The following is a 27,280-nucleotide window of genomic DNA, read 5'->3' on the forward strand; positions in this document are numbered from 1 at the left end:
TGGTGTGGTGTGGCGGTGAAGGGTCGGGAACAAGGGAGGGGGTGGGGACTGCAGAGTGACATCGCTTGCACCCAATAGGAACAGCGGGGTGGAGCAGGCGCTGTGTCGTATGCGCGCGCGACCTACAGCGCGGCGGGCAAGGGGCGGGACATAGGAAGGGGCGGGCGGGGTGATCTAGAGTGACAGCGTCCTCACCCAATGGGAGCAGAGAGTTGGACCTGGAGACCTGCGCGCGCCTCTAAGGGGCGGGACATAGGGTGTTGGAGAGATGCAGAGTGACAGCGCCTTCACCCAATGGAAGGAGCAGAATGGACCTGGACGCCGGCGCGCGAGCCCATTGGCATGCCGGCAAAGGGGGCAGGGCAGACTGGGGGGCGGGGATATGCAAAGTGCATCTACGTTACCCAATAGGAGCAGTGGGTTGGACCTGGACGCCTACAGGCGCGGCCAATAGCGTGGGGGTGAAGGGGCGGGACATGGGGAGGGGGGCGGAGAGATGCAGAGTGGCGGCGCCCTCATCCAATGGGGGGAGTGGGATGGATCTGGCTCCTGCGCGTTTGGCCAATAGCGAGGGCGCTAAGGGGCGGGACAATGGGGCGGGGGGCGGAGAGATGCAGAGTGACAGCGCGTTCACCCAATGGGAGGCAGGGGCCGGACCAGGTGTCCCGCCGCGCAGCCAATGGCGAGGCGCGGGTGCCGGGAGGCGGGACTTTGGGCGGGCGGCCGGCTGGTTCGGCGACGGCCTCTCCTCAGTCGAAGGGAGAGGGGGGGGAAGGTGAGGATAAACAAGCTGAGACCCTCTGAACCAAAAAAAACAACATCAACTCGCCTCAAACCTTCCTCCCCAACTCTCCCCAGGCAGATTGGGACAGATTACAAAAAAGTATATATTTTTAACATTATATGTTGGCCTGGCAACCTGAAGTCCATGAAAAGCACAGGTAAGAGGTGAAAAATTCATATAAAACAACGTTTGGCAAAATTTAATATGTAATGGTGTGGGGAATTTGCAGCTGGGGTGGCCATTCTGCCCTTCTAGCCCCCTGCTACATTCCATCAAAACATGGCCGCCCTTGGCCACGGTGGCCAACTCCATTCTGCTAGCCACCCAACCCCTCCGCCCCAATGATTTGACGCTCAAGACTCCCTTCAAGATCGATACTTGTCAGCCCCCCATCAACTCCCGTTGACAGATTCCAAAGATCCGGCCAATTTGGAAGCCTCTTCCTACTGCCCCCGGATGGACGTGATGGGGTCAAGCAGACTGCTGTGAGGTGTGAGTTAGGTGGATGGGCCGTGATAAATTGCCCCCTTAGTGTCCAAAGATGTGCAGCTTAGGTGGATTGGCCATGCTAAATTGCCCCTTTAGTATCCCAAAGATGTGCAAGTTAGGGTGGATTGGCCATGCTAAATAACCCCCTTAGTGCCCAAAGATGTGCAGCTTAGGGGGATTGGCCATGCTAGGTTGCCCCTTTAGTATCCCAAAGATGTGCGGGTTAGGTGGATTGGCCTTGCTAAATTGCCCCTTAGTATCCAAAGATGTGCGGGTTAGGGGAATTGGCTGTGCTAAATTGCCCCCTTAGTGTCCAAAGATGTGCAGGGTAGGTGGATTGGCCATGCTAAGTTGCCCCCTTACTGTCCAGATTGGGTGGATTGGCCATGCTAAGTTGCCTCTTAGTGTCCAAAGATGTGTGGGTTTGGGGAATTGGCCGTGCTAAATTGCCTCCTGAGTGTCCCAGAGGTGTGCAGGTTAGGTGGATTGGCCGTGCTAAGTTGTCCCTTACTGTCCAAAGATGTGTAGGTTAGGTGGTTTGGCCATGCTAAGTTGCCTCCTGAGTGATCCAAAAGATGTGTAGGTTAGGTGGGTTGGCCATGCTAAGTTGCCCCCTGAGTGTCCCAAAGATGATGTGGGTATGCCGGCGTTGGACTGGCGTAAACACAGTAAAAAGTCTGACAACACCAGGTTTTAGTCCAACCTATTTATTTGATAATATTCTCACTAGCTTTCGAGGGGACAGCCTCTTCGTCAGGTGAAAGATGTCCCAAAGATGTGCAGGTTAGGTGAATTGGCCATGCTAAATTGTCCCTTAGTATCCGAAGATGTCCATATCAGGTATCTGAACCTTCTCTGAACTGCTTCTGATGCAATGATGTCCTTAAAGAGGGCGACATACATCCTTCCCTCTGTTGATGGGAACAGTTTTTCCCTGTGTTCACTCTCTCCACTCTGGTCTCTCTCGGAACTTGTCTATCAGAGCTCCTGTCTCTGTCCGCTGTCTCCTCTCCGAGGAAAGCAATCCCGTGGCTTCTCCAAGTCCCTCCTCGCTGAATCCACACTCATGAATCTTTGATGTGCTCTCTCTCTCTCAAGTTCACGTCCGCCCCGAAGAGAACAATTCCCTCCCTTTTTGTGGGCCCGGTGCCTACGAGGCTGTCACGTTCAAAGTACGAATGGAATATTAACTGAGGAAAGCAGCTTTTGTCCCCTAGTGTTGGGGCAACACAAAATGGCCGCCGTGGAATAGGCCAGTGTGGGAAAAGATCGTAAAATGGTCAACTGATGTTTGTGCGTTTGTTTTTGCAGATTGTCCGAGCGAGAGAGACGGAACGAGAGAGAGAGAAAGTAACTAAGTAAGTGAGCAAGTCAACGCGGTCCGAGTGAACGAGAGCGCAGCACCAAGAGCGTGAGATGGAGGGCAGTAGAATGGTATCGATCGGTGGGGTGGCACAGTGGGCTGGCACTGCTGCCTCGCCACGCCAGGGACCCGGACTCGATTCCTGGCTTGGGTCACTGTCTGTCTGGGATCTGCACGTTCTCCCCTCCCTGCCCCACCTGTCTGCGTGGGTTTCTTCCCACAGTCCTGACAGACGTGCTGGTTCGGGTGCATTGGCCGTGCTAAGTTCTCCCTCAGCGTGACCCGAAACAGGCACCAGAGTGTGGCGACCGAGGGAATTTCGCAGTAACCTCATTGCGATGTTAATGTAAGCCGACTTGTGATAATGAGTAAATGAAACATCGGAACATCAAAACTAGAAGCGGGAGGAGGCCAGTCGGCCCTTCCAGACTGCCTCGCCATTCGTTACGATCATGGCTGATCATCAAATTCAATATCCTGATTCCCCTTTCTCCCCCATATCCCTCGATCCCTTTCGCTTCGAGCTGTATCTAATTTCTTCTCCAAATCACACAATGTTTTGACCTGAAATACTTTCTGTGGGAGTGAATTCCACTCATTCACCACCCTCTGGGGGAATAAATTTCCCCTCACCTCAGTCCTAAAAGGTTTACCCCTTATCCTCAAACTATCACCCCCCCCACCACCACCACCACCACCAGTTCTGGACTCCCCCACCGTTGGGAATATTCTTTCTGAATGTACCCTGTCTAACCCCGTTAAAATTTTATACGTTTATATGAAATTCCTTCTGGCTCTTCTCAACTCTAGTGAATATAATCCTAACCGACTTAGCCTCTCCTCATATGACAGACCTGCCATCCCAGGAATCAGCCTGGTAAACCTTTGCTGTGCTCCCTCTATAGCAAGGACATCCCTCCTCAGATAAGGAGACCAAAACTGCACACAATACTCCGGATGTGGCCTCACCTAGAACATAAGAAATAGGAGCAGGAGTAGGCCATCTAGCCCTTCGAGCCTGCCCCGCCATTCAATAAGATCATGGCTGATCTGTCGCTGCTCAGTTCCACTTTCCCACCCTCTCCCCATAACCCTTAATCCCCTCTCTTATCAAAAACCCATCAACCCGCGTCTTAAAAATATTTAGCGAGGCAGCCTCCACCACTTCAACGGGCAGAGAATTCCAGAGATTCACCACCCTTTGAGTGAAGAAGTTCCTCCTCAACCTGCGTCCTATACAATTGCGGCAAAACATCCCTATCCTGTACTCAAATCTTCTCGCTATGAAGGCCAGCATACGATTTGCCTTCTTTACTGCCTGATGTATGTGCGCGCTTACTTAGTGGGCAGCACAGTGGCACAATGATTAGCACTGCTGCCTCACAGCGCCAGGGACCCGGGGGTTCGATTCCCGGCTCGGGTCATGTGGAGTCTGCACGTTGTCCCCCAGTGTCTGCACGGGTTTCCTCTTGGTGCTCCGGTTTCCTCCCAGAGTCCAAAAGGCTTTAAGTTTTAAAGTTTATTTATTAGTGTCACAGTAGGTTTACCTTAACATTGCAGTGAAGTTACTGTGAAAATCCTCTAGTTGCCACACTCCAGCGCCTGTTTGGGTACACGGGGAGAGAATTTAGCACGGCCAGTTCGCCTTAACCAGCACGTCTTTCAGACTGTGGGAGGAAACCGGAGCACTCGGAGGAAACCCACGCAGACACGGGGAGAATGTACAAACTCCACACAGACAGTGACCCAAGCTGGGGGTGGAACCCTGTTGCCGTGAGGCAGCAGCTAATCAACTGTGCCACCCACCCAGTGGATTGGCTGTGCTAAATTCTCCCTCAGTGTAACCCGGACAGGCGCCGGAGCGTGGCGACCAGGGGATTTTCACAGTAAAACTTCACTGCAGTGTGAATGTTAGCCGACTTGTGTCGCCAATAAATAAACTTGAACTTACTTCCAGCGACTGATGCAGGAGGACACCAAGGTCGTGCTGAGGATCCACCTCTCTCAACTTACACCCATTCGAATGATAACCTCTTACTGCTACCATTCCCAAGCGTTCTCACATTTTAATGAAAGGTAGTTTCGTAGAATCCCTACAGTGCAGGAGGAGATCACTCGGTCCATCAAGTCTGCACTGGTCACAGTCCAACCCAGCCCTGCCTTGGGTCAGATCCTTTGTCAGACTGGGAACAGTGGAGAGCGGAAATCTAGTGAAATGTCCCCTATGGGACCCAAACCGGGATTTATCATGCAGGCAATGAACCCCCTTGCACCTTCAGTTTTATCTTCCCATTTTTGATGTGTTTTTCGGTCTCCTTCTTGCTTCTTTCTCCTGATCTGTTTGGACGTACACGTGCGTCAGGTGCAAACAATTCTTTCCAGGTGCTAATGGTTCTCGTGGTAAGAGGCATCATGCGGTATCCACTGTAGCTCAGTGTTAGCACACACGCCCTTCAAGTCAATTGATCGTGGGCTCAGGCTTTGAGTGCAAAAGGGTCAGTGTCGGCGCCGAGGGAGCGCTGCGCTGCGGGAGGGTCGGCGCCGAGGGAGCGCTGCGCTGCGGGAGGGTTGGCACCGAGGGAGCGCCGCGCCGCGGGAGGGTCGGCGCCGAGGGAGCGCCGTGCCACGGGAGGGTCAGCGCCGAGGGAGTTGCAGCTGTGGTCACGTTTTATACTCAGTTCTGTGGGGCTTTTCCATTCCTGCGCCCAGTGGCAGGCACGCTAATACTTTGGAGCAGGGAGATTGGCAATGGATTACGCGACTAATCCAGTTTGAGCCTTCTGCATTGATGACATTTCTCTGGGGCACACGGCTTGCCTGGATGTTGAAATACAAAATGGAAAGGCGGAATGAAATGGACTGAGCCCTGATCTGTTGGTTCTTGTGACAGGTTGATGGACAATGCCTTAACCGGCAAGAACAAGGCACTTAAATTCTGTGCTGCATCCGAGTAGAGAGACTGGATTATTGGCAATAATCCTCTGCCAAGAATCTGGACTGGTAAGTGTATTGTATTGATTAAGAGCTGTCTTGTTCAGTGTCTCCGCTCTTGATGTGAATTCCACCAGCTAGATTTTTTTCCTGTTGCAAAAATTACTCTGTGTTCGCAAGATATCTTAAAGAACGATTCTGGCCTCAGGTCACTAAGTGCTGAGTTTGCGTACTCTACCCACCACCCTCCCGTGTCTGTGTGGGTTTCCTCCGGGTGCTCTGGTTTCCTCCCACAGTCTGAATGACATGCTGGTTAGGTGGATTGGCCGAGCTAAATTCTCCTTCAGTGTAACCCGAACAGGTGCCAGAATGAGGCGACTAGGGGATTTTCACAGTAACTTCATTGCAGTGTTAATGTAAGTCTACTTGTGACACTAATAACTAAACTTTAAACCCGATCCTTCCTGAATACTGCTGTAAAGGGAGACACTAAGGCCCCTCAGTGACCCAAGATGTGTAGGTTGGGTGGATTGGCCATGCTAAATTGTCCCTTAGTGTCCAAAGATGTGCGGGTTAGGTGGATTGGCCATGCTAAATTGCCCCTTATTGACCAAAGATGTGTAAGTTAGGTGGATTGGCCATGCTAAATTGTCCCTTAGTGTCCAAAGATGTGGAGGTTAGGTGGATTGGCCATGCTAAATTGTCCCTTAGTGTCCAAAGATGTGGAGGTTAGGTGGATTGGCCATGCTAAATTGTCCCTTATTGACCAAAGATGTGTAAGTTAGGGGGATTGGCCATGCTAAATTGCCCCTTTGTGTCCAAAGATAGAATCATAGAATCCTTCCAATGCAGAAGGAGGTCATTCGGCCCTTCAAGCCTGCACCAACCACAATCCCATCCAGGCCTCCATAAACCCACGTTTGCACCCTGCTAATTAATCCCCCCGACACTGAGGGGTAATTTGGCATGGCCAATCCACCTAACCCGCACATCTTTGGAGTGTTGGAGGAAACCGGAGCACCCGGAGGAAACCCACGCAGACACGGGGAGAAGAACATGCAGACGCCGCACAGACAATGACCCGAGCTGGGAATCGAACCCGGGGTCCCTGGCGCTGTGAGGCAGCAGTGCTAACCCACTGTGCCACCCGGTTGGCCTCCTCAGCTTTCTGTGGTCGAGAATGCCACAGGTTCTGCACCTTCCAAGTGAAGAAATCTTTCCTCATTTCAGTCCTAAATGGTCTACCCTCAGTCTACTTTGCCTCGTTCTAGGTTCCCCCAAACCAGGGAAAACAACTTCCCTGCATCTACTCTGTCCAGCCTTGTTAACATTTTATATGTTTTGATCAGATCACCTATCATTCTTTAATGATTTGATTTATTATTGTCATGTGTATTGGGACACAGTGAAAAGTATTGTTTCTTGCGCGCTATACAGACAAAGCATACCGTTCATAGAGAAGGAGAGGAGAGGGTGCAGAATGTAGTGTTACAGTCATAGTGAGACTCCCAGACCCAGCTGAACCAATCTCTCCTAGGACAGTCCTGCCAATCCTGGTATCAGCCTCGACACACAGTCGCGGGCTTTGGAAAGTGCCAATCAGCACCACTCAGTCATGGATAACTCACAGCGCCCAGGACCCGGGTTCAGTTCCAGCCTCAAGCCACTGTTTGTGTGGAGCTTGCACGTTCTCCCTGTATCTGCTCAGCTTTCCTCTGGGTGCTCCGGTTTCCTCCACAGTGCAGAGGTGCAGGTTAGGCTGATTGACCATTGCTAAATTGCCCATTGATGTCCAAAGATGTGCAGGTTAGGTGGATTGGCCGTGCTAAATTGCCCCTTAGTGTCCAAAGATGTGCAGGTTAGGGTGGATTGGCCATGCTGAATTGTCCCTTAGCGTCCAAAGATGTGCAGGTTAGGTGGATTGGCTGTGCTAAATTGCCCTTAGTGTCCAAAGATGTGCAGGTTAGGTGGATTGGCCATGCTAAATTGCCCCTTAGTGTCCAAAGATGTGTGGGTTAGGTGCGTTGGCCATTTTAAATTGTCCCTTAGTGTCCAAAGATGTGCTGGTTAGGGGGATTGGTTTTGCTAAATTCTCAATTAATGTCAGGGGAATTAGCAGGGTAAATACATGGGGTTGTGGGGATAGGCCTGGGTGGGATTGTTGCCTGTGCAGGTTCGATGGGTCAAATGGCCTTCTACACTGCAGGGGCAATTTAGCATGGCCTATCCCCCCTAACCTGCACGTCTTTCAACTGTGGGAGGAAACTGGAGCACCCGGAGGAAACCCATGCAGACACGGGGAGAACGTGCAAACTCCACGCAGACAGTGACCCGAGCTGGGAATTGAACCCCGGCCCCTGGGGCTGTGAGGGTGCGATGGTAATCACTGTGCCACCCTGCGATTTAAAGTGACTTATTTCGCGCACAGCCAGTGGTTTGGGGTCTTGTTGGCGTTGTACCAGCTAGCTGCCAACTTGTGTGGCGAATTCCGCTCGCCTCCCTGCTCTCAGTCGGAGAGTATGTTTTCTTTCCCATCTTCGGGCGTCACCCCTTGGTGGACGCGATGAAGTGTAGCAGCCGGAGGGCACCGTTCAGCACCCACCCCCACCCCCTGGGATTCTTGCCCCAACGCCCTGGGGCCAACGTTCACCCTTGCACCAACGTCCACTGGTCAGAAATTGCATTGCTGTTTGTGGAAGCTTGCTGTGCGCACATCGACGCCCCCACCCCCCAACCCTCAGTCCCCAGTCCCCAGTCTCCATTCCACCCCAGCTGCGGGCTCGCATCTCATGGGGAAGAACAAGCGCTTCCCTGGTACCTAACAGCTCAGGAGTGCTGCTGCGACGGAAGAAAGACCTTCCACGTTGCGACGGTGAGTTGTACTTGGGCAAGCATTTCACTTTCTAAATATTCCGGGACTTCCTCGGGTTGCGAGATGTATATGTTTTATTTTTATTAACGTCGCAGGACGTTCTTTACAGAAAAAAACAAGGCTGTTTCGGATCTGAAACGTTCCGAGGCAGTGAAGGGAGTGCGAATCGATACCACTTCCTCCAAGATCAGAAAGTTGGGCTTTGTCCTCTGTGCTGACATACACACAGAGCTGGAATTTTTTTTCTCTCTCTCTCTCTCTCTGTGGTTTTCCTTTGAACTTGCTTTTGATGCACAGAGTTGGTGGGGGTGCGCGCGGGGAATTTGGCACGTCGCATGCCTTGCCAAACCAGGAGCTTTCGCTACCTGAGCCGTGAGGTGGTGGGCCGTAGTGGGGTGACGGCCATTCCTCCAGGCTGGGTCGCAGCATCCTTACGGAGCACAAGAGGAGGCCGTTTGGGCCCTGTGCGTCTGCCCCGGCTCTCCAAGTGAGCGTCGTGACTCAGTGCCATTCCCCTGCCTTTCCCCCACCACATCCCCTGCACATTATTTCTATTCAAATAATCATCCAATGCCCCCTCATACACCTCGGCTGAAACTAAAACCCCACCACGATTCCGGGAAGACTCCAAACCGCTGGCTGTGTGCAAAATAAATCACTTCAAACCGCAGGGTGGCACAGTGGTTACCATCGCACCCTCACAGCACCAGGGACCCGGGTTCGATTCCCGGCTTGGGTCACTGTCTGTGTGGAGCCTGCACGTTCTCTTACGTGTCTGCGTGGGTTTCCTCCGGGTGCACCAGTTTCCTCCCACAGTCCAAAGATGTGCAGGTTAGGGTGGATTGGCCATGCTAAATTGCCCCTTAGTGTCCAAAGATGTGCAGGTTAGGTGGATTGGCCATGCTAAATTGCCCCTTTGTGTCCAAAGATGTGCGGGTTAGGGGGATTGGCCATGCTAAATTGCCCCTTAGTGTCCAAAGGTGTGCGGGTTAGGTGGATTGGCCATGCTAAATTGCCCCTTTGTGTCCAAAGATGTGCAGGTTACATGGATTGGCCATGCTAAATTGCCCCTTAACTCCCCCTGACTCTATCAGGGTAAATACTTGGGGTTATAGGGCCTGGGTGGGGTTGTTGTTGGTGCAAGCTTGATGGGACGAATGGCCTCCTTCTGCACTGTAGGGTTTCTATGATTCTATGTGACAATAATAAATCAAATCAATGTACTCTACGAACAGTATGCTTTCTGTATAGCGCGTGAGAAACAATACTTTTCACTGTATCCCGATACATGTGACAATAATAAATCAAATCTGCGTACTCAATGAACGGTATGCTTTGTCTGTATGGCGCGTGAGAAACAATACTTTTCACTGTGCCCCAATACATGTGACGATAATAAATCAAATCTATGTACTCTATGAATGGTATGCTTTGTATAGCGCGCAAGAAACAATACTTTTCACTGTATCCCAATACATGTGACAACAATAAATCAGATGAGGTTTGGAGGAAGGAGGCAAGCGAGGTCGAGAGAGAGGCAAGTGGCTCCATCATTTGGAAAGTACGACAGGCTCTTGGCTAAGCCTGGGCCTCAGTTTGTTGAGAGTGAGAGCAGGGCGCCCCTCGCTGTGTTAATGTCGGCGGGGGGAAGGGAAGGTTGGGGAGAAATTTCTCTCTCTTGGGGCTCCTTCTGTTTCACAGACAAAACGTCCTTTTTCCCGCTCCTTTTCCGTTGAAGTGCGTGCCGCTGACGAGAGAGACAGCGTGGGTGCTGATAACTCTCCAGGGCCCGTCTGCAGATGTGCTGGCTGTGCAGCATGGTGCACCTTTGCAAGAAACAACGATCCCAGAGCCTTGGAAAGACTGACTCATTCTGAACCCTTCTTATCCTAACGGTACGGGGGCGACAGCAAACCCAGATGGCGCCTGCCCTGACCTTGATTTTATCTCTCCTCGGATGAGCCCAAACACATTTATCCCTCCTCTCCTCCTCCTCCTCCTCCTCCTCCTCTTCCCCCCCACCCCCCCCAAACCCCCTGTTGCCAAAGAGCCACGGATAAGCAACCTCCAAGGAATGGGCTGATTTGAGAAGTGGGATGGCGCGATGTGGCACAGGCGTCGTGCGTTGGCCGGCAGGCTTGCTCGCCTGAAAGGACAGGGAGGGACAAATCGTCCCGATTAGTTCGTAGCCTGAGCCCCCGAGCCGTGGGATCCCGGCCCTAAACCCCTCTGCCCCTCTCGCTCGCTGCCCGCTCTTCCCCTGGCAGGCGACACGGTGGCACCGCAGTTAGCCCCGCAGCTTCACAGCGCTAGGGACCTCGGTTCGATTCCCGGCCTCGGGTCTCCGTCTGTGCGCAGCCCCATCCTGTTCATGCATTTGTCCAGAAGCCCCTTAAAACTCACTACCGTATCCGCTTCCACTACCTCCCCTGGCAGCCAGCTCCATGTAGCCACCACCCTCTGTGTAAAAAAAAAATAAAATAAATCTGCCTCGTACATCTCCTTTAAATCTTGCCCCTCGCACCTTAAACCTGTGCCCTCGAGTAATTGACTCTTCCAGCCTGTCTAAACACTCTGCCCACGCCCCTCATAATCTTGTAGACAAGATTACGGGGCAGGAAGTTCCACAAGTTCACCACCCTCTAACCACTGTGCCATGTGGGTTAGCACTGCTGCCTCACGGCTCCAGGGACCTGGGTTCGATTCCTGGCTCAGGTCACTGTCCGTGTAGAGTCTGCACCTTCTCCCAGTGTCTGCGTGGGTTTCCTCCGGGTGCTCCAGTTTCCTCCCACGGTCTGAAGGTGCGCGGGTTAGGTTGATTGGCCGTGCTAAATTGCTCCTTAGTGTATCAGGATGTGTAAGGTTAGATGGATCGGGGGGAGCGGGGCTTGTGGGGAAAGAGCCTGGGGTGGGATTGTGGGCAGTGCACAATGGCCTACTTCTGCACTGTAGGGATTCCATTGAATCCCTACAATGCAGAAGGAGGCCATTTGGCCCATCATGCCTGTACCGACCACAATCCCACCCAGGCCTTGTCTCCGTAACCCCACGTTTGCACCCTGCTCATTCACCCCCACCGACACTAAGGGGGAATTTCGCCTGGCCAATCGATCTAACCCGCACGTCTCGGAACTGTGGGAGGAAACCGGAGCACCCGGAGGAAACCCACGCAGACACGGGGAGAGCGTGCAGGCTCCACACAGACAGAGACGGGAGGCCGGGAATCGAACCCGGGTCCCTGGCGCCGTGAGGCGGCGGTGCTAACCCACTGTGCCATCGTGCTGGCGGCATGTCTGATCAATCCCTGGTCACGAATCCACCTTATGAGGAGAGATTAAATAGACTGGGCCTGTACTCGTTGGAGTTTAGAAGGCTGAGGAGGGATCTTGTAGAGACATATAAGATAATGAAGGGGCTAGATAGGGTAGAGGTAGCGAGATTCTTTCCACTTAGAAAGGATAGCAGGACTAGAGGGCACAGCCTCAAAATAAGGGGGGGGGACAGTTTGGAACAGAGTTGAGGAGGAATTTCTTCACTCAAAGGTGAATCTCTGGAATTCTCTGCCCGTTGAAGTAGTGGAGGCTACCTCACTGAATATATTTAAGTCACGGGTAGATAGGTTTCTGATAGACAGGGGAATTAAGGGGGGAAAGTGGAACTGATCCACGTCAGATCAGCCATGATCTTATTGAATGGCTCGAAGGGATAGATGGCCTACTCCTCCTATTTCTTATGTTCTGTTCCCCATATCCCTCTTTTTTTTTAAATCAGAAATATATATCTATTTCCTTCTTGAAAACATTCAGTGATTCAGACTACCGTGCTCTGGGGCAGCGAGTTCCATAAATTCACCACCCTCTGCGAGAAGCAGTTCCTCATATCCGTTCTAAATCTACCGCCTCTCAACCTACGGTGGGCACGGTGGGGTTAGCACCGCTGCCTCACAGCCTCGGGGACCCGGGTTCGATTCCCGGCTCGGGTCACCGTCTGTGTGGAGTTTGTATGTTCTCCCCGTGTCTGCCTGGGCTTCCTCCGGGTGCTCCGGTTTCCTCCCACGGGGCGGATGGAAATGGGGCTGAGAAAATTCAGGTCTGGGGCAGTGACCCCGCCAGGGAGCAGAGGGGCCGAATGGAATGTGCTGTCAAATCCACGTGATTTTTTTTTGGGAGGGGGGGGGGTCGGAATGGAAGCTCTCGGTGAACACCCATCCTGTGATGTGCTGCCTCTCTGTGACTATTTGTCACTGCCACAAATTGTGCTGACTACTTCTGATGCAGGAAGTTGTGTGCGTGACTGTATGTAAAACTGCATGATTCTTTCCCAACCCACCACCCGCTTGTCTGTCCACCCACTTTTTTGCATCCCTCAGTCCCCCTCACGCATTCTCTCTGCCTGTCTCTCCCCTTCTCTCCCCCTCTCTCTTTCCCGTCCCCCGTCCCCCCCATCCCCCCTCCCCCCCTCCCCCGTCCCCCTCGCAGCGCTAACCATTGTGTTGCCCATATTATCAAGCCTGGTCAGTCGTGATCTCATAGAACACCCACAGTACAGGAGGAGGCCATTCGGCCTATCCAGTCCGCACCGACCACAATCCCACTCAGGTCCCATCCCCACAGCCCCATATGTTTACCCTGCTAGCCCCCTCCCCTGACACAAGGGTCAATTTAGCATGGCCAATCCACCTAACCTACACATCTTTGGACACTAAGGGACAATTTAGCATGACCAATCCCCCTAACCTGTATACCTTTGGACACTAAGGGGCAATTTAGCACAGTCAATCCCCCTAACCTGCACATCTTTGGACACTAATGGGCAATTTAGCATGGCCAATCCCCCTAACCTGTATACCTTTGGACACTAAGGGGCAATTTAGCACAGTCAATCCCCCTAACCTGCACATCTTTGGACACTAATGGGCAATTTAGCATGGCCAATCCCCCTAACCCGCACACCTTTGGACACTAAGGGACGATTTAGCATGACCAATCCCCCTAACCTGTATACCTTTGGACACTAAGGGGCAATTTAGCATGACCAATTCCCCTAACCTGTATACCTTTGGACACTAAGGGGCAATTTAGCACAGTCAATCCCCCTAACCTGCACATCTTTGGACACTAATGGGCAATTTAGCACGGCCAATCCCCCTAACCCGCACACCTTTGGACACTAAGGGACAATTTAGCACGGCCAATCCCCCTAACCTGCACATCTTTGGACTGTGGGAGGAAACCAGAGCATCCGGAGGAAACCCACGCAGACATGGAGAGAACGTGCAAACTCCACACAGACGGTCAGTCACCCGAGGCTGGGAATCGAACCCGGGTCCCTGGCGCTGTGAGGCAGCAGTGCTAACCCACTGTGCCGCCCCCATTTTGTTGAATGGTGGGGCGGAGCAGACTCAATAGGCCGGACGGCCTACTTCCTCTGCCCCAGCATCTTATGGGCTGCCTGAATTTCCAAACCTTTCCTGTTTACTAACTGACTTCACGCTCTTGTGTCAACGGCCTAATGAAGCTCTGGGACTGAGGTGGTACCACAAGCTGTCGTGTGCTCCTAACCCGAATGCTGTCCGGATTGAAGAGAGGCCCTTGGCGTTTGTGCCCAGTGAAACTGGCAGAGTTGCAGAGTCTGCCGTGGCCCTTATATGATGTCGTGTTTGTAGAGATAATATCTCAACAAACTGGAGGGAGTGGCTCTGCCTCTGGAACATCCTGGCTGGGCATATAGTGCATGAGAAGGAACTTGTATTTGCATATCGCCAAGCCGATTGTCTGCCAAATTTCTTGGCGTTTTGCGGCAACTTAAAAATGATTTGAGCTTCAAGCTCAGCATTATTAGTGAAGCGAAGACAAGGTTTTGCGTTCCCCACCCAGTAGGATCCCACACACGGCGATGTCAGGAACCAGCTCCACCGTCCCTGGTGACGCCCGAGAAGGGGGAAGGCAGTGGGGAGAGTGGCCGGATCTTTGGCTGGGCCTCGGTCCGGCAGCCCTCCTTCCCACTAAAAGCACTCTTCCCGGATGCCTCACGGCTTGGCGTGGGCTCCCGCTTGCCGGCCAAGACTGCAAGGAACTGCAGAGGGTCGTGAACGTAGCGCAGTCCCCATCACGCAAACCAACCTCCCGTCCATTGACTCCGTCTACACTTCCTGCTGCCTCGGGAAAAGCAGCCGGCATAATCAAGGACCCTGAACGTTCTCCCTTCCACCTTCTTCCGTCAGGAAAGAGATATAAAAGTCTGAGGTCACATACCAAGCGTCCAAAACAATATCTTCCCTACTGCCATCAAACTTTTGCATGGGCTTACCTTATATTAAGTTGATCTTTCTCCACACCCTATCTGTGACTGTAATACTACATTGCGCACTCTCTCCTTTCCTTCTCCCCTGTGTACTCTATGAATGGTATTCTTTGTCTGTTTCCTCCGGTTTCCTCCCATGCTGGTTAGGGTGCATTGGCCATGCTAAATTCTCCCTCAGTGTTACCCGAACAGGCGCCGGAGTGTGGAGACTAGGGGAATTTCACAGTAACTTCATTGCAGTGTTATTGCAAGCCTACTTGTGACACTAATAAATACAGTTTACTCTATGAACGGTATGCTTTGTATAGTGCGCAAGAAACAATACTTTTCACTGTATATCAACACGTGACAATAATAAACCAAATCTGCGTACTCTATGAACAGTATGCTTTGTATAGCGCGCAAGAAACAGTACTTTTCACTATATCCCAATACATGCGACTATAATAAATCAAATTTATGTACTCTATGAATGGTATGCTTTGTTTGTATAACACCCGAGAAACAGTATTTTTCACTGTATCCCAATACATGTTATATGCTGCATGGTGGCACAGTGGGTTAGCACTGCTGCCTCCCAGCGCCACCAGGTTCGATTCCCGGCTCGGGTCACTGTGTGGAGTCTGCACGTTCTCCTTGTGTCTGCGTGGGTTTCCTCCGGGTGCTCCGGTTTCCTCCCACAGTCCGAAAGACTGTGCTGGTTAGAGTGCATTGACCCGAACAGGCGCTGGAGTATGGTGACTAGGGGGATTTGTACATAGTAACTTCATTGCAGTGTTAATGTAAGCCTTACTTGTGATTAATAAATAAACTTTATGTGACGATAGTAAACCAAATCAAACAAGCCACCTGAGGTTTGCGCCGGACTGAGCCCCTGGATTGCAAATGGAATCCTAAAAAAAAACACACGATTGAGTTGTAAAAGGGGTGTGTGTGTGTGTTCCTGTGTGTGTGTCTGTCTGTTCCTGTCCCTGTGTGTGTGTTTGTCTGTCTGTTCCTGTCCGTGTGTGTGTGTGTGTGTGTGTGTGTGTGTGTGTGTGTGTCTGTCTGTTCCTGTCCGTGTGTGTGTCTGTCTGTCTGTTCCTGTCCGTGTGTGTCTGTCTGTCTGTCTGTTCCTGTCCGTGTGTGTGTGTCTGTCTGTCTGTTCCTGTCCGTGTGTGTGTGTCTGTCTGTCTGTTCCTGTCCGTGTGTGTGTGTGTGTGTGTCTGTCTGTTCCTGTCCGTGTGTGTGTGTGTGTGTGTCTGTCTGTTCCTGTCCGTGTGTGTGTGTGTCTGTCTGTCTGTTCCTGTCCGTGTGTCTGTCTGTCTGTTCCTGTCTGTGTGTGTGTGTCTGTCTGTTCCTGCCCGTGTGTGTGTGTCTGTGTCTGTCTGTCTGTCTGTTCCTGTCCGTGTGTGTGTCTGTCTGTCTGTCTGTTCCTGTCCGTGTGTGTGTCTGTTCCTGTCCCTGTGTGTGTGTGTGTCTGTTCCTGTCCCTGTGTGTGTGTCTGTTCCTGTCCCTGTGTGTGTGTGTCTGTTCCTGTCCCTGTGTGTGTGTGTCTGTTCCTGTCCCTGTGTGTGTGTGTGTGTGTGTGTGTATCTGTTCCTGTCCGTGTGTGTGTGTGTGGGTGTGTGTGTCTGTCTGACTGTCTGTTCCAGTCCCTGTGTGTCTGTCTGTTTGTGTGTGTCTGTCTGTCTGTTCGTCTGTTCCGGTCCCTGTGTGCCTGTCTGTCTGTTTGTGTGTGTGTCTGTCTGTCTCTGTCCCTGTATATGTGTGTGTGTGTCCTTCTCGGGTGGATGTGCTAGAGCCCCGTGACCTGGGGCCCAAACACTGACGTTTAAATAAAAAACACACGCGCACACAAGATCTGGCTCATTTATCAGGGGTTGCGGTTTTTTTGGTATGGGATCTTCCTGTGCACAAACGGGCAGCATTGTTTCCCATGTGAGAGCAGTGACTACACCTCAAAGGGAAGTACTTAAGCGGCTGTAGAGTGCTGCGGGGGTGGGGGGGATGTGCCCATCCTGAGGCCAGGAGGAGTGCGGCCAAGAAAGAGACTCTTTTTTTCTCCCCTTCCTTTCGAATTATTGCTTTGTAACCAGCGCGCAGTGCAAGGGGAAATTGCGATACGGCAAATTCTGACCAAATATCTTGAGCAGCAGCCTTGCGGGCGGTTAGCCCAGAAGATTCCTGTCTGCGGCAGTGACAGCCTCAGCCACCCCCCCCCCCCGGGGTTCACGCTGCTCCTGCCGCCAAGTTTTGGCTCGCGACGCTGCTGCCTTTAAGTCCCACCAACCCCAAAGCCTGGCCGCCCAGTTCCGTAACTTTAAAATGAAGGAAAAGCCTCGTTTTGGGAAGAAACTGGCGCTCGGGCGGTTGCTGGCGGCTTTAAAAATAAGAGCAGGTCGATAAATCTTGCGACGATCGGCAATAAATCAGTTCCCGTGGTCCTAAGAGGGGTGGCGGTGTCGGAGTGAAGGCGATTGGGGGGGGGTGTGCAAGAGATGCGGGCAGATAGAGAGTTGTAGCAGGTAGAGGAGGTAGCAGAGATCATAGAACCCCGACAGTGTAGAAGGAGGCCATTCGGCCCATCGACTCTACACCAATGACAATCCTACCCAGGCCCTTTTCCCATAACCCCAGGTATTTACCTTGCTACCCCCTCCGACACGAAGGGGCAATTTAGCACGGCCAATCCCCCTAACCTGCACATCTTTGGACACTAAGGGGCAATTTAGGATGGCCAATCCACCTAACCTGCACATCTTTGGACACTAAGGGGCAATTTAGCATGGGCAATTTAGCATGGCCAATCCATCTAACCTGCACATCTTTGGACACTAAGGGGCAATTTAGGATGGCCAATCCATCTAACCTGCACATCTTTGGACACTAAGGGGCAATTTAGCATGGCCAATCCATCTAACCTGCACATCTTTGGACACTAAGGGACAATTTAGCATGGCCAGTCCACCTAATCTGCATATCTTTGGACACTAAGGAACAATTTAGCACGGCCAGACTGCCTAACCTATACATTTTGACACTAAGGGGCAATTTAGCATAGCCAATCCACCTAACCCACACATCAGTGGACACTAATGGACAATTTGGCATGGCCAATCCTCCTAACATGCACATCTTTGGACATGAAGGGGCAATTTAGCACAGCCAATCCACCTAACCGGTGCTTCTTTCGGACTGTGGGAGGAAACCGGAGCACCCGGAGGAAACCCACGCAGACACGGGGGAGCACGTGCAAACTCCGCACAGACAGTGACCCGAGGCTGGAATTGGATCCGGGTCCCTGGCGCTTTGAGGCAGCAGTGCTAACCCACTGTGCCGCTGTAGTGGTGAGGCCTGAATACAGATGGGGGAAGGTTTTGAGGGATATGGGCCAAATGGAACTAGTTCAGTTCAGGAAACCTGGTTGGCATGGAGGAGATGGGCCAGTTTCCGTGCTGTGTAAAGTTTTTAGTCAAATGTGGAAGTAAGTACTTTCTGAGGTGTCGTCACTGGTGTGTCACCAAGTGCGACAAAACAGTTTGCACGCAGCAAGGTCCCACCGCTGGCACATTTGAAAGGGTGATTTTCATTTCGAACCCAGAGCATGGAGTGGATCCCCCCACCATCCCTCAGCATTGCCATGGGGGTCTTTCTGTCTTTAATGGCCCTTCGCCTCCACTTTCTCCGTCCTGCTGTAGAGAATAGGGAGCACATGACCTTGTTGGCCTCACTGGATGAGGTGAGCCATGGTTTTCTTGGGTGCTGTGATCTACCCATCAGACTTGCAGGCTGCTCGCCCTGTATGCAAAACTGGCACCGCCAGGGATTCTCCCCAAATTTCTTTTTCTCTATTTGAAAGACATTGTACGGAAGAAATAATGCTCTGCAAAAGGTCACCGGTGGTGCTTTTTTTCCCCTCTCCTGTGAGTGAGTGAGTGTTTGGGCGTCTGCCTTGTAGCCATGAGCTCTTCGATGGAGAATTAGTGGGTTAGAGGGATGGTCTTTGATGGGAGAGTTAGGGGATTAGAGGGATGGTCTTTGATGGAGAGTTAGGGGATTAGAGGAATGGTCTTCGATGGGAGAGTAAGGTGATTGGAGGGGAGTCTTTGGGGGGAGAGTTAGGGGATTAGAGGGATGGTTTTCGATGTTACAGTTAGTGGATTAGAGAGATGGTCTTTGAGAGAGTTAGGGGATAAGATGGCTGGTCTTCGATGGGAGAGTTAGGGGATTAGAGGGATGGTCTTCAATGGGAGAGTTAGGGGATTAGAGGGATGGCCTTCGATGGGAGGATTGGGGAATTAGAGGAAGGGTCTTCGATGGGAGAGTTAGGGGATTAGAGGAATGGTCTTTGGGAGGATTGGGGAATTAGAGGAAGGGTCTTCAGTGGGAGAATTAGGGGATTAGAGGGATGGTCTTTGATGGGAGGATTGGGGAATTAGAGGAAGGGTCTTCAATGGGAGAATTAGGGGATTAGAGGGATGGTCTTTGGTGGGAGGATTGCGGAATTAGAGGAAGGGTCTTCAATGGGAGAATTAGGGGATTAGAGGGATGGTCTTTGATGGGAGGATTGCGGAATTAGAGGAAGGGTCTTCAATGGGAGAATTAGGGGATTAGAGGGATGGTCTTTGGGAGGATTGGGGAAATTAGAGGAAGGGTCTTTGATGGGTGACAGTGAGCTAAGTCATTGTCCACTTGCTTGGGGGTGGGTACGTAGTGAGATTTGGCAGGGATCGAAGCTTGCTGAAACTGGAGATGGTATTTAAGTGGGTGGGTATGTGCGTGTTAACAGGGGATTGGTCCGTTGTAGATAGAGAATGAATGTTTACAAGTCTTGGCAGCGATTCCGGATGGGCACGGTGCAAGCAGGTATGGCATGTATAATGAGCCAGGGGGTGCATTCATGGACAGGGCGTGCTGTGGATGTAACAGAGAACAAGTGGAATTGGGTGTTTGCCTTGTGATATAATCATTGCTCAAGATGGCAAGTAAATGTCAGAACAGTAAAACCCATCGTTTCAGACTTTTGGAAGGCTTAATATTCGACTGGCTTAAGATCCCTGGTTGCCCGTGTTCTGCCAAGTTGCACTAAGTGTTAAGATCGTCTGTCCAATTGTCTCTGAGCCTCCCCCCGCCCCGGCCTTTTGTTCCTGTGTTTCTTTAGTGCTTTCTTAAAAATCCCTGTTGGTCGGTTTTAGGGCGTGGCTGTTTGTAGCTACATCCTGCTTTGTGTGGGGCAGAACTCAGGAAGCAAATGCGCATGTGCTTGTGTGTGTGTACGCATGCGAGGGTGTACCTGTGCGCGTGCACAAGGGTGCAGGTGTATGTGTGCGTGCATGAGTGTTTGTGTGTGTGTGTGTGTGTTTGTGTGCGCACGCAAGGGTGTACACGTGAGGATGTACGTGTGCATGTGAGGGTGTGTGCGTGCGAGGGTGTACACGTGCCCATGCGAGATGTGTGCGTGCATGTGTGTGCGAGGGTGTACATGTGCGCGTGCGAAGTGTGCGCATGCATGTGCGAGGGAGTGCATGTGCGAGGGTGTAAATGTGCACGTATGAGGTGTACGTGTGTGTGCGCGAGGGCGTGCACGTGCGAGGGTGTGCGCGTGCGCATGCGCGTGCGAGGATGTACGTGTGCACGTGAGTGTGTGTGTGTGTACACACGTGCGTGGTAGTGTGATGGCCCAGTCGGCCTGTTTGCCTCAACCCAGACAGGCAGGCACAGCCGTGGCTCAGTTGGTGATACACTTGGCTCGGAATCAGGAAGCTGGGATGCAGAGACCCGAGCAGGGAAACCCGGGCTGCCAGTGCGAGTGCTGCACTCCTGAAGGTGCTGCCTTCCATGGGAGTGAGAAACTGAAGCTCTGTCTGATGTCTTCTCCAGCCACAGAATGTATAGAAACGTAGAAGTCACAGAGGTTTACAGCGTGGAAACAGGCCCCACGGCCTAACTTATCCATGCTGCCCCCTTTTTTTTAAACCCCGCGTTCCCAAGCACAAAACACAGCAGCCAGTGTGCGCACAGTGGGATCTTATAAGCACACTGTGATATGCACCAATTTATCTGTCCCAATGATCTAGAGAGATAAATGTTGGTTCCCAAAGAGACATCCCCCTGCTTTTCATCTAGTGCCTGTGGGATCTTTTGCCTGCATTTGGAGAGGCCTGAAACATCTCAGCTGAAGGGGAGTACCTCCCACAGTGCGGCGCTCCCTCAGCACCGACCCTGTGGGAGGGTCGGTGCTGAGGGAGCGCCGCACTGTGGGAGGGTCGGTGCTGAAGGAGCGCTGCACTGTGGGAGGGTCGGTGCTGAGGGAGCGCCGCACTGTGGGAGGGTCGGTGCTGAGGGAGTGCCGCACTGTGGGAGGGTCTGTGCTGAGGGAGCGCCGCACCGTGGGAGAGTCCGTGCTGAGGGAGCGCCGCACTGTGGGAGGGTCCGTGCTGAGGGAGTGCCGCACTGTGGCTGGGTCCGTGCTGAGGGAGCAACGCACCGTGGGAGGGTCGGTGCTGAGGGAGTGCCGCACTGTGGGAGGGTCCGTGCTGAGGGAGTGCTGCACTGCGGGAGGGTCGGTGCTGAGGGAGTGCCGCACTGTGGGAGGGTCCGTGCTGAGGGAGTGCCGCACTGTGGGAGAGTCGGTGCTGAGGGAGCACCGACCCTCTCACAGTGTGGTGCTCCCTCAGCACGGACCCTCCCACAGTGCGGCCCACCCTTGGCCCAGATTTATGCTTAAGTCTCAAGCGGGGACTCCACCCAATCGATAGCAGGGCCCCCAGTCTGTGTTCCAGATGAACAGCGTTGTCATGTGGGGAATAGTCAGCCCTGAGACTGTTGGTGCTTGAGATTCCCAATTCCCAGTTCCCAATTCGGGAAGGTTAAGTCGAACTCTGTGCCAATCACTGATCAGCCCTGCTCTGCGCTGTCTTAATCCTTCTCCCCTGTAATGTGGACTTTCTTCCTGATGGGTGTAACTTCTCTCCCTGAGTTTCTGATCTTCCTGTTGAGAGATAATCCTTCCACACAGCTATATTTGGCGAACTGTGGGACTCAAGAGCGGGAAGCGCCACCAAGAGAGTGAGGAATTTTTCCAGACGGAGTTGGCGCATGGGACAGCGCGATTAAAATCTGATTTGGAAGTGGCCTTATGTATTTTCTTTCTCTCTCTCTCTCTCTCTTTTCCTTTCTGCTGGAGACACAGGCGACACAGTGGTTTAGCACTGCTGTCTTATGGCGTCGGGGGACCTGGGTTCGATTCCCAGTCTCGGGTCAGTGTCTGTGTGGAGTCTTGCATGTTCCTCCCCTTCCCCCCCCATCTTTCTTTTCCAAGGAAGGCCATTTGGGATGTTTGATTTGATTAGATTTATTATTGTCACGTGTATTGGGAGACAGTGAAAAGTATTGTTTCTTGCGCGCTATACAGACAAAGCAAACTGTTCACAGAGAAGGAAAGGAGAGGGCGCAGAATGTAGTGTTACAGTCACAGCGAGGGTGTAGAGAAAGATCAGCTTAATGCGAGGTCGGTCCATTCAAAAGTCTGACAGCAGTAGGGAAGAAGGTGTTCTTGAGTCGGTCGGTACGGGACCTCAGACCTTTGTACCTTTTCCCGATGGAAGAAGGTGGAAGAGAGAATGTGCGGGGGAGCGTGGGGGTCCTTAATTATGCCGGCTGCTTTTCCCGAGGCGGTGGGAAGTGTCGATCGAGTCAGTGGATGGGAAGCTGGTTTGTGTGATGGATTGGGCTACATTCACGACCCTTTGTAGTTCCTTGTGGTCTTGGGCAGAGCAGGAGCCCATACCCAGCTGCGATGCAACTGGAAAGGATGCTTTCTATGATGCATCTGTAAAAGTTGGTGAGGGTTGTAGCGGACATACCAAATTTCCTTAGTCTCCTGAGAAAGTAGAGGCGTTGGTGGGGCTTTCTTAACTATAGTGTTGGCATGGGGGGGAGACCAGGACGGGTTGTTGGCGATCTGGACACCTAAAAACTTGAAACTCTCGACCCTTTCCACTTTTATCCCTGTTGATGTAGACAGGGGCGTGTTCTCCTTTACACTTCCCGACGTTGACAATCCCCTTCGTTTTGTTGACGTTGAGGGAGAGATTATTGTCGCACCAGTTCACCAGATTCTGTATCTCATTCCTGGATGGGCAATAAATGCATTTACCCTCCAAATCCCCCTGACACTAAGGAACAATTTAGCATGGCCAATCCACCTCATCTGCACATCTTTGAACCGTGGGAGGAAACCGGAGCACCTGGAGGAAACCCACGCAGACACGGGGAGAACGTGCGGACTCTGTGCAGACAGTGACCCAAGCTGGGAATTGAACCCGGGTCCCTGGTGTGCTAACAGTAGTGCTAACCACTGTGCCACCCTCTAGGGTCAGTCCAGTCAAAGGTCTGATGGCGGGGGGATGAAGGTATTCTTGAGTTGATTGGTACATGACCTCAGACTTTTGCATATTGATCCTGGCGGAAGAAGGTGGAAGAGAGAACGTCCGGGGTGCATGGGGGGTCCTTGATTATGCTGGCTGCTTTTCCCCGAGGCAACGGGAAGTGTAGATGGAATCAATGGATGGAAGGCTGGTTTGTGTGATGGATTGGGCTACATTCACCACCCTTTTGTAGTTTCTTGCGGCCTTGGTCAAAGGGATGGGGGGTGGTGTGGATTCATACAGCGAGGAATGAGGTCCTTCGGCCCATTGTCTCCGTACTGGCCTATTCTAATCCCATTTTCCAGCACTTGGTTCGTAGTCTTGTGGTATTTCAAATGTTCATTTGAACACTCCGTAAATGTTGTGAGGGTGGAGAGAGGGCGAGTCTGGAACAAGGGGGACAGAACTCCTTTGGAACCGGGCCATAGGGAGGTTGAGTTTAGGAAGCACTTAGTCACAGAAAGGGGAGGGGAAATCTGCAAATTTCTGGCTGTCTTTATCTATGTCCCTATCTCTGTCTCTCTCTCTCTACCTCTGTCTCTTTCCCTCTACCTCTGTCTCTCTCTCTCTCTCTACTTCTGTCTCTTTCTCTACTTCTGTCCGTCTCTCTCTCTACTTCCGTCTCTCTTGCCGTCTCTCTCGCCGTCTCCCACTCTGTCTATCTCCGTCTCTCTCCCTGTCTATCTCCGTCTCTCTCCCTGTCTATCTCCGTCTCTCTCTCCCTGTCTATCTCCGTCTCTCTCTCCCTGTCTATCTCCGTCTCTCTCTCCCTGTCTATCTCCGTCTCTCTCTCCCTGTCTATCTCCGTCTCTCTCTCCCTGTCTATCTCCGTCTCTCTCTCCCTGTCTATCTCCGTCTCTCTCTCCCTGTCTATCTCCGTCTCTCTCTCCCTGTCTATCTCCGTCTCTCTCTCCCTGTCTATCTCCGTCTCTCTCTCCCTGTCTATCTCCGTCTCTCTCTCCCTGTCTATCTCCGTCTCTCTCTCCCTGTCTATCTCCGTCTCTCTCTCCCTGTCTATCTATCTGCCTCTCTCTACCTATCTGCCTCTCTCTATCTTGTAACTTTCAGTTACAAGTGGTGTATCTCAAGGATCTGTTTTGGGGCCACTGCTGTTTGTCATTTTTATAAATGACCTAGATGAGGGTGTAGAAGGATGGATTAGTAAATTTGCTGACGACACCAAAGTTGGATGAGTTGTAGACAGTGAGGATAGATGTTACGGTTTGCAGAGGGACATAGATAAGCTGCAGAGCTGGGCCGAGAGGTGGCAGATGGAGTTTAATACGGAAAAGTGTGAGGTGATTCACTTTGGTAAGAATAACAGGAGTACAGAATATAGGGCTAATGGAAGGACTCTTTGTAGTGTTGACGAGCAGAGAGATCTCGGGGTACATGTGCATAGCTCCCTGAAAGTTGGCACCCAGGTTGATAAGGTTGTTAAGAAGGCATGTGGTGTGTTAGCTTTTATTGGTAGAGGGATTGAATTTCGGAGCCGTGAGGTCATGTTACAACTGTACAAAACTCTGGTGCGGCCGCACTTGGAATATTGCATGCAGTTCTGGTCGCCTCATTATAAGAAAGATGTGGAGGCATTGGAAAGGGTGCAGAGGAGGTTTACCAGGATGTTGCCTGGTATGGTGGGAAGGTCTTATGAGGAAAGGCTGAGGGACTTGAGGTTATTTTCATTGGAGAGAAGAAGGTTACGAGGTGACCTGATTGAGGCATACAAGATGATCAAAGGATTGGATAGGGTGGACAGTTGAGAGCCTTTTACCTCAAATGGTGATGGCTAACAGAAGGGGACATAGCTTTAAATTAAGGAGTGGTAATTATAGGACGGATGTCAGAGATAGGTTATTTACTCAGAGGGGAGTAAGGTCGTGGGATGCCCTGCCTGCAGCAGTTGTGGACTCACCAACTTTAAGGGCATTCAAATGGTCAGTGGATAGGCATATGGATAACATTGGAATAGTTTAGGTTAGAGGGTCATTAGATTGGTTCCACTGGTCGGTGCAACATCGAGGGCCGAAGGGCCTGTACTGCGCTGTTATGTTCTATGTACTGTCTATCTGCCTCTCTCTGTCTATCTGCCTCTCTCTGTCTATCTGCCTCTCTCTGTCTATCTCCCTCTTGTGCCCTCTTTCTTTCTCACTGCCTGCCTTTAGAAAATGCTGGACAACCTCAGTAGGTCTGACAGCATCTGTGGAGAGAGAGAGAATAGAGCAAATTTTTCGAGTCAGAGCTCTGATGAAGGGTTATCCAGACTCAAAACATCTATTCTCTCTCCACAGACGCTGTCAGACCCGCTGAGATTTTACAGCATTTTCTGTTTTTGTTTCACATTCCAACATCTGCAGTGTTTTGCTTCTATCTCTCTCGCTCTTGCTTTCTCTTGTTCACCCTCGCTCTTTCTTGTTCTCGCTCTCTCTCTTGCGTTCACTCCCTTGCTCTCTCTCGCTCCAGCTCTCTCTCCCTCTATCTATCCATCTTTATCTATCTCATTCTTGCTCTCTCTCTCACTCTCTATCTCTTTCTTGCTCTCTCTGTCTCTTTCTCTATTTATCTATCTCTCTGTCTACCTATCTCTTTCTTGCTGTCTCTCTGTCGCTCTCTCTAACCATCTCTCTTGTGCTCATTCTCTCGTTTCATCGATCTCTCTTGCACTCACTCTCTCTATCTGTCTCTCTTGCGCTCACTGTCTCTCTCTATTCCTCTCTCTTGCGCTCGCTCACTCTCCCTTGCTCCAGCTCTCTCTCTCTATCGATCTCACTTGCGCTCACTCTCTCTCTCGCTCCAGCTCTATCTCTCTTGCTCTCACTTTCTATCCCTCTCTTCCTCCAGCTCTCTCTCTCTATCTATCCACTTATCTCTCTCTCTCTCTCTCTCTCCCTCTCTCTCACTCCAGCTGTATCTCGCTTGCGCTCACTTTCTATCCCTCTCTTCCTCCAGCTCTCTCTCTCTATCTATCCACTCATCTATCTCTCTCTGTCTATCTATCTCTTTCTTGCTCTATCTATCCCTCTTGCACTCGTTCTCTATCCCTTTCTCGCTCCAGCTCTCTCTCTCTATCTATCTCTTGCGCTCACTCTCTCTCTCTCTCACTCCAGCTGTATCTTGCTTGCGCTCACTTTCTATCCCTCTCTTCCTCCAGCTCTCTCTCTCTATCTCTCTATCTGTCTCTCTATCTATCTCTTTCTTGCTCTATCTCGCTGTCTCTATCTCTCTTGTGCTCACTCTCTACCCCTCTCTCACTCGCTCTATCTCGCGCTCACTCTCTATCCCTCTCTCGTTCCAGCTCTCCCTCTCTCTATTTCTCTATCTCTTTTTTGCTCTCTCTTGCTGTCTCTATCTATCTCTCTTGCACTCACTTTCTATCCTTCTGTTCCTCCAGCTCTCTCTCTATCTATCCACTTATCCGTCACTCTCCGTCTATCTATCGCTTTCTTGCTCACTCTCTCTATCTCTCTTGCACTTGCTCTCTATCCCTCTCTCGCTCCAGCTCTCTCTCTAGCAATCTATCTCTCTCTCTATCTCTCTTGCAATCTATCTCTCTCTCTATCTCTCTTGCACTCACTCTCTATCCCTCTGTCTCTATATCTATCTCTCTTGCAGTCGCTCTCTCTCTCTATGTCTCTTGTGCTCACTCTCTATCCCTCTCTCTCTCACTCTCTGTATCTCTCTTGCTCTTGATCTCTATACCTCTCCCGCTCCAGCTCTCTCTCTATCTCTCTTGTGCTCATTCTCTATCCTCTCTCTCGTTCACTCTCTCTCTATCTATCTCCCTTGCGCTCACTCTCTATCCCTCGCTCACTCATTTACTCTCTCTATCTATCTCTCTTGCACTCATCTCTATCTCTCTCTCGCTCGTTCACTCTCTCTCTCTATCTCTCTTGAACTCATCTCTATCCCTCTCTCGCTTGTTCACTCTCTTTCTATCCATCTCTCTTGCACTCATCTCTATCCCTCTCGCTTGTTCACTCTCTTTCTATCTATCTCTCTTGCACTCATCTCTACCCCTCTTGCTTGTTCACTCTCTCTCTATCTATCTCTCTTGCACTCATCTCTATCCCTCTCGCTCGTTCACTCTCTCTCTATCTATCTCTCTTGCACTCATCTCTATTCCCTCT

At 51.5% G+C, this 27,280-nt stretch overlaps 1 protein-coding gene across 1 annotated transcript in view; it reads left to right on the forward strand.

The window, feature by feature from the left end:
- The first annotated feature begins 726 nt into the window (after window positions 1-726).
- The window catches only part of LOC145339005 (zinc finger and BTB domain-containing protein 7B-like), a 68,297-nt gene continuing 41,743 nt past the window's right edge, over window positions 727-27,280 (forward strand). Inside the window, exons 1-3 of the mRNA XM_080183430.1 lie at window positions 727-941; window positions 2,585-2,631; window positions 5,527-5,636. The gene's annotated coding sequence lies outside the window, so the exon portion shown is untranslated. The remainder of the gene's footprint in view (window positions 942-2,584; window positions 2,632-5,526; window positions 5,637-27,280) is intronic.

Source organism: Carcharhinus amblyrhynchos, unplaced genomic scaffold (genome assembly GCF_965287045.1).
Source record: "Carcharhinus amblyrhynchos unplaced genomic scaffold, sCarAmb.v2.hapA chromosome_284, whole genome shotgun sequence".
In the NCBI taxonomy this organism is placed as follows: domain Eukaryota; kingdom Metazoa; phylum Chordata; class Chondrichthyes; order Carcharhiniformes; family Carcharhinidae; genus Carcharhinus; species Carcharhinus amblyrhynchos.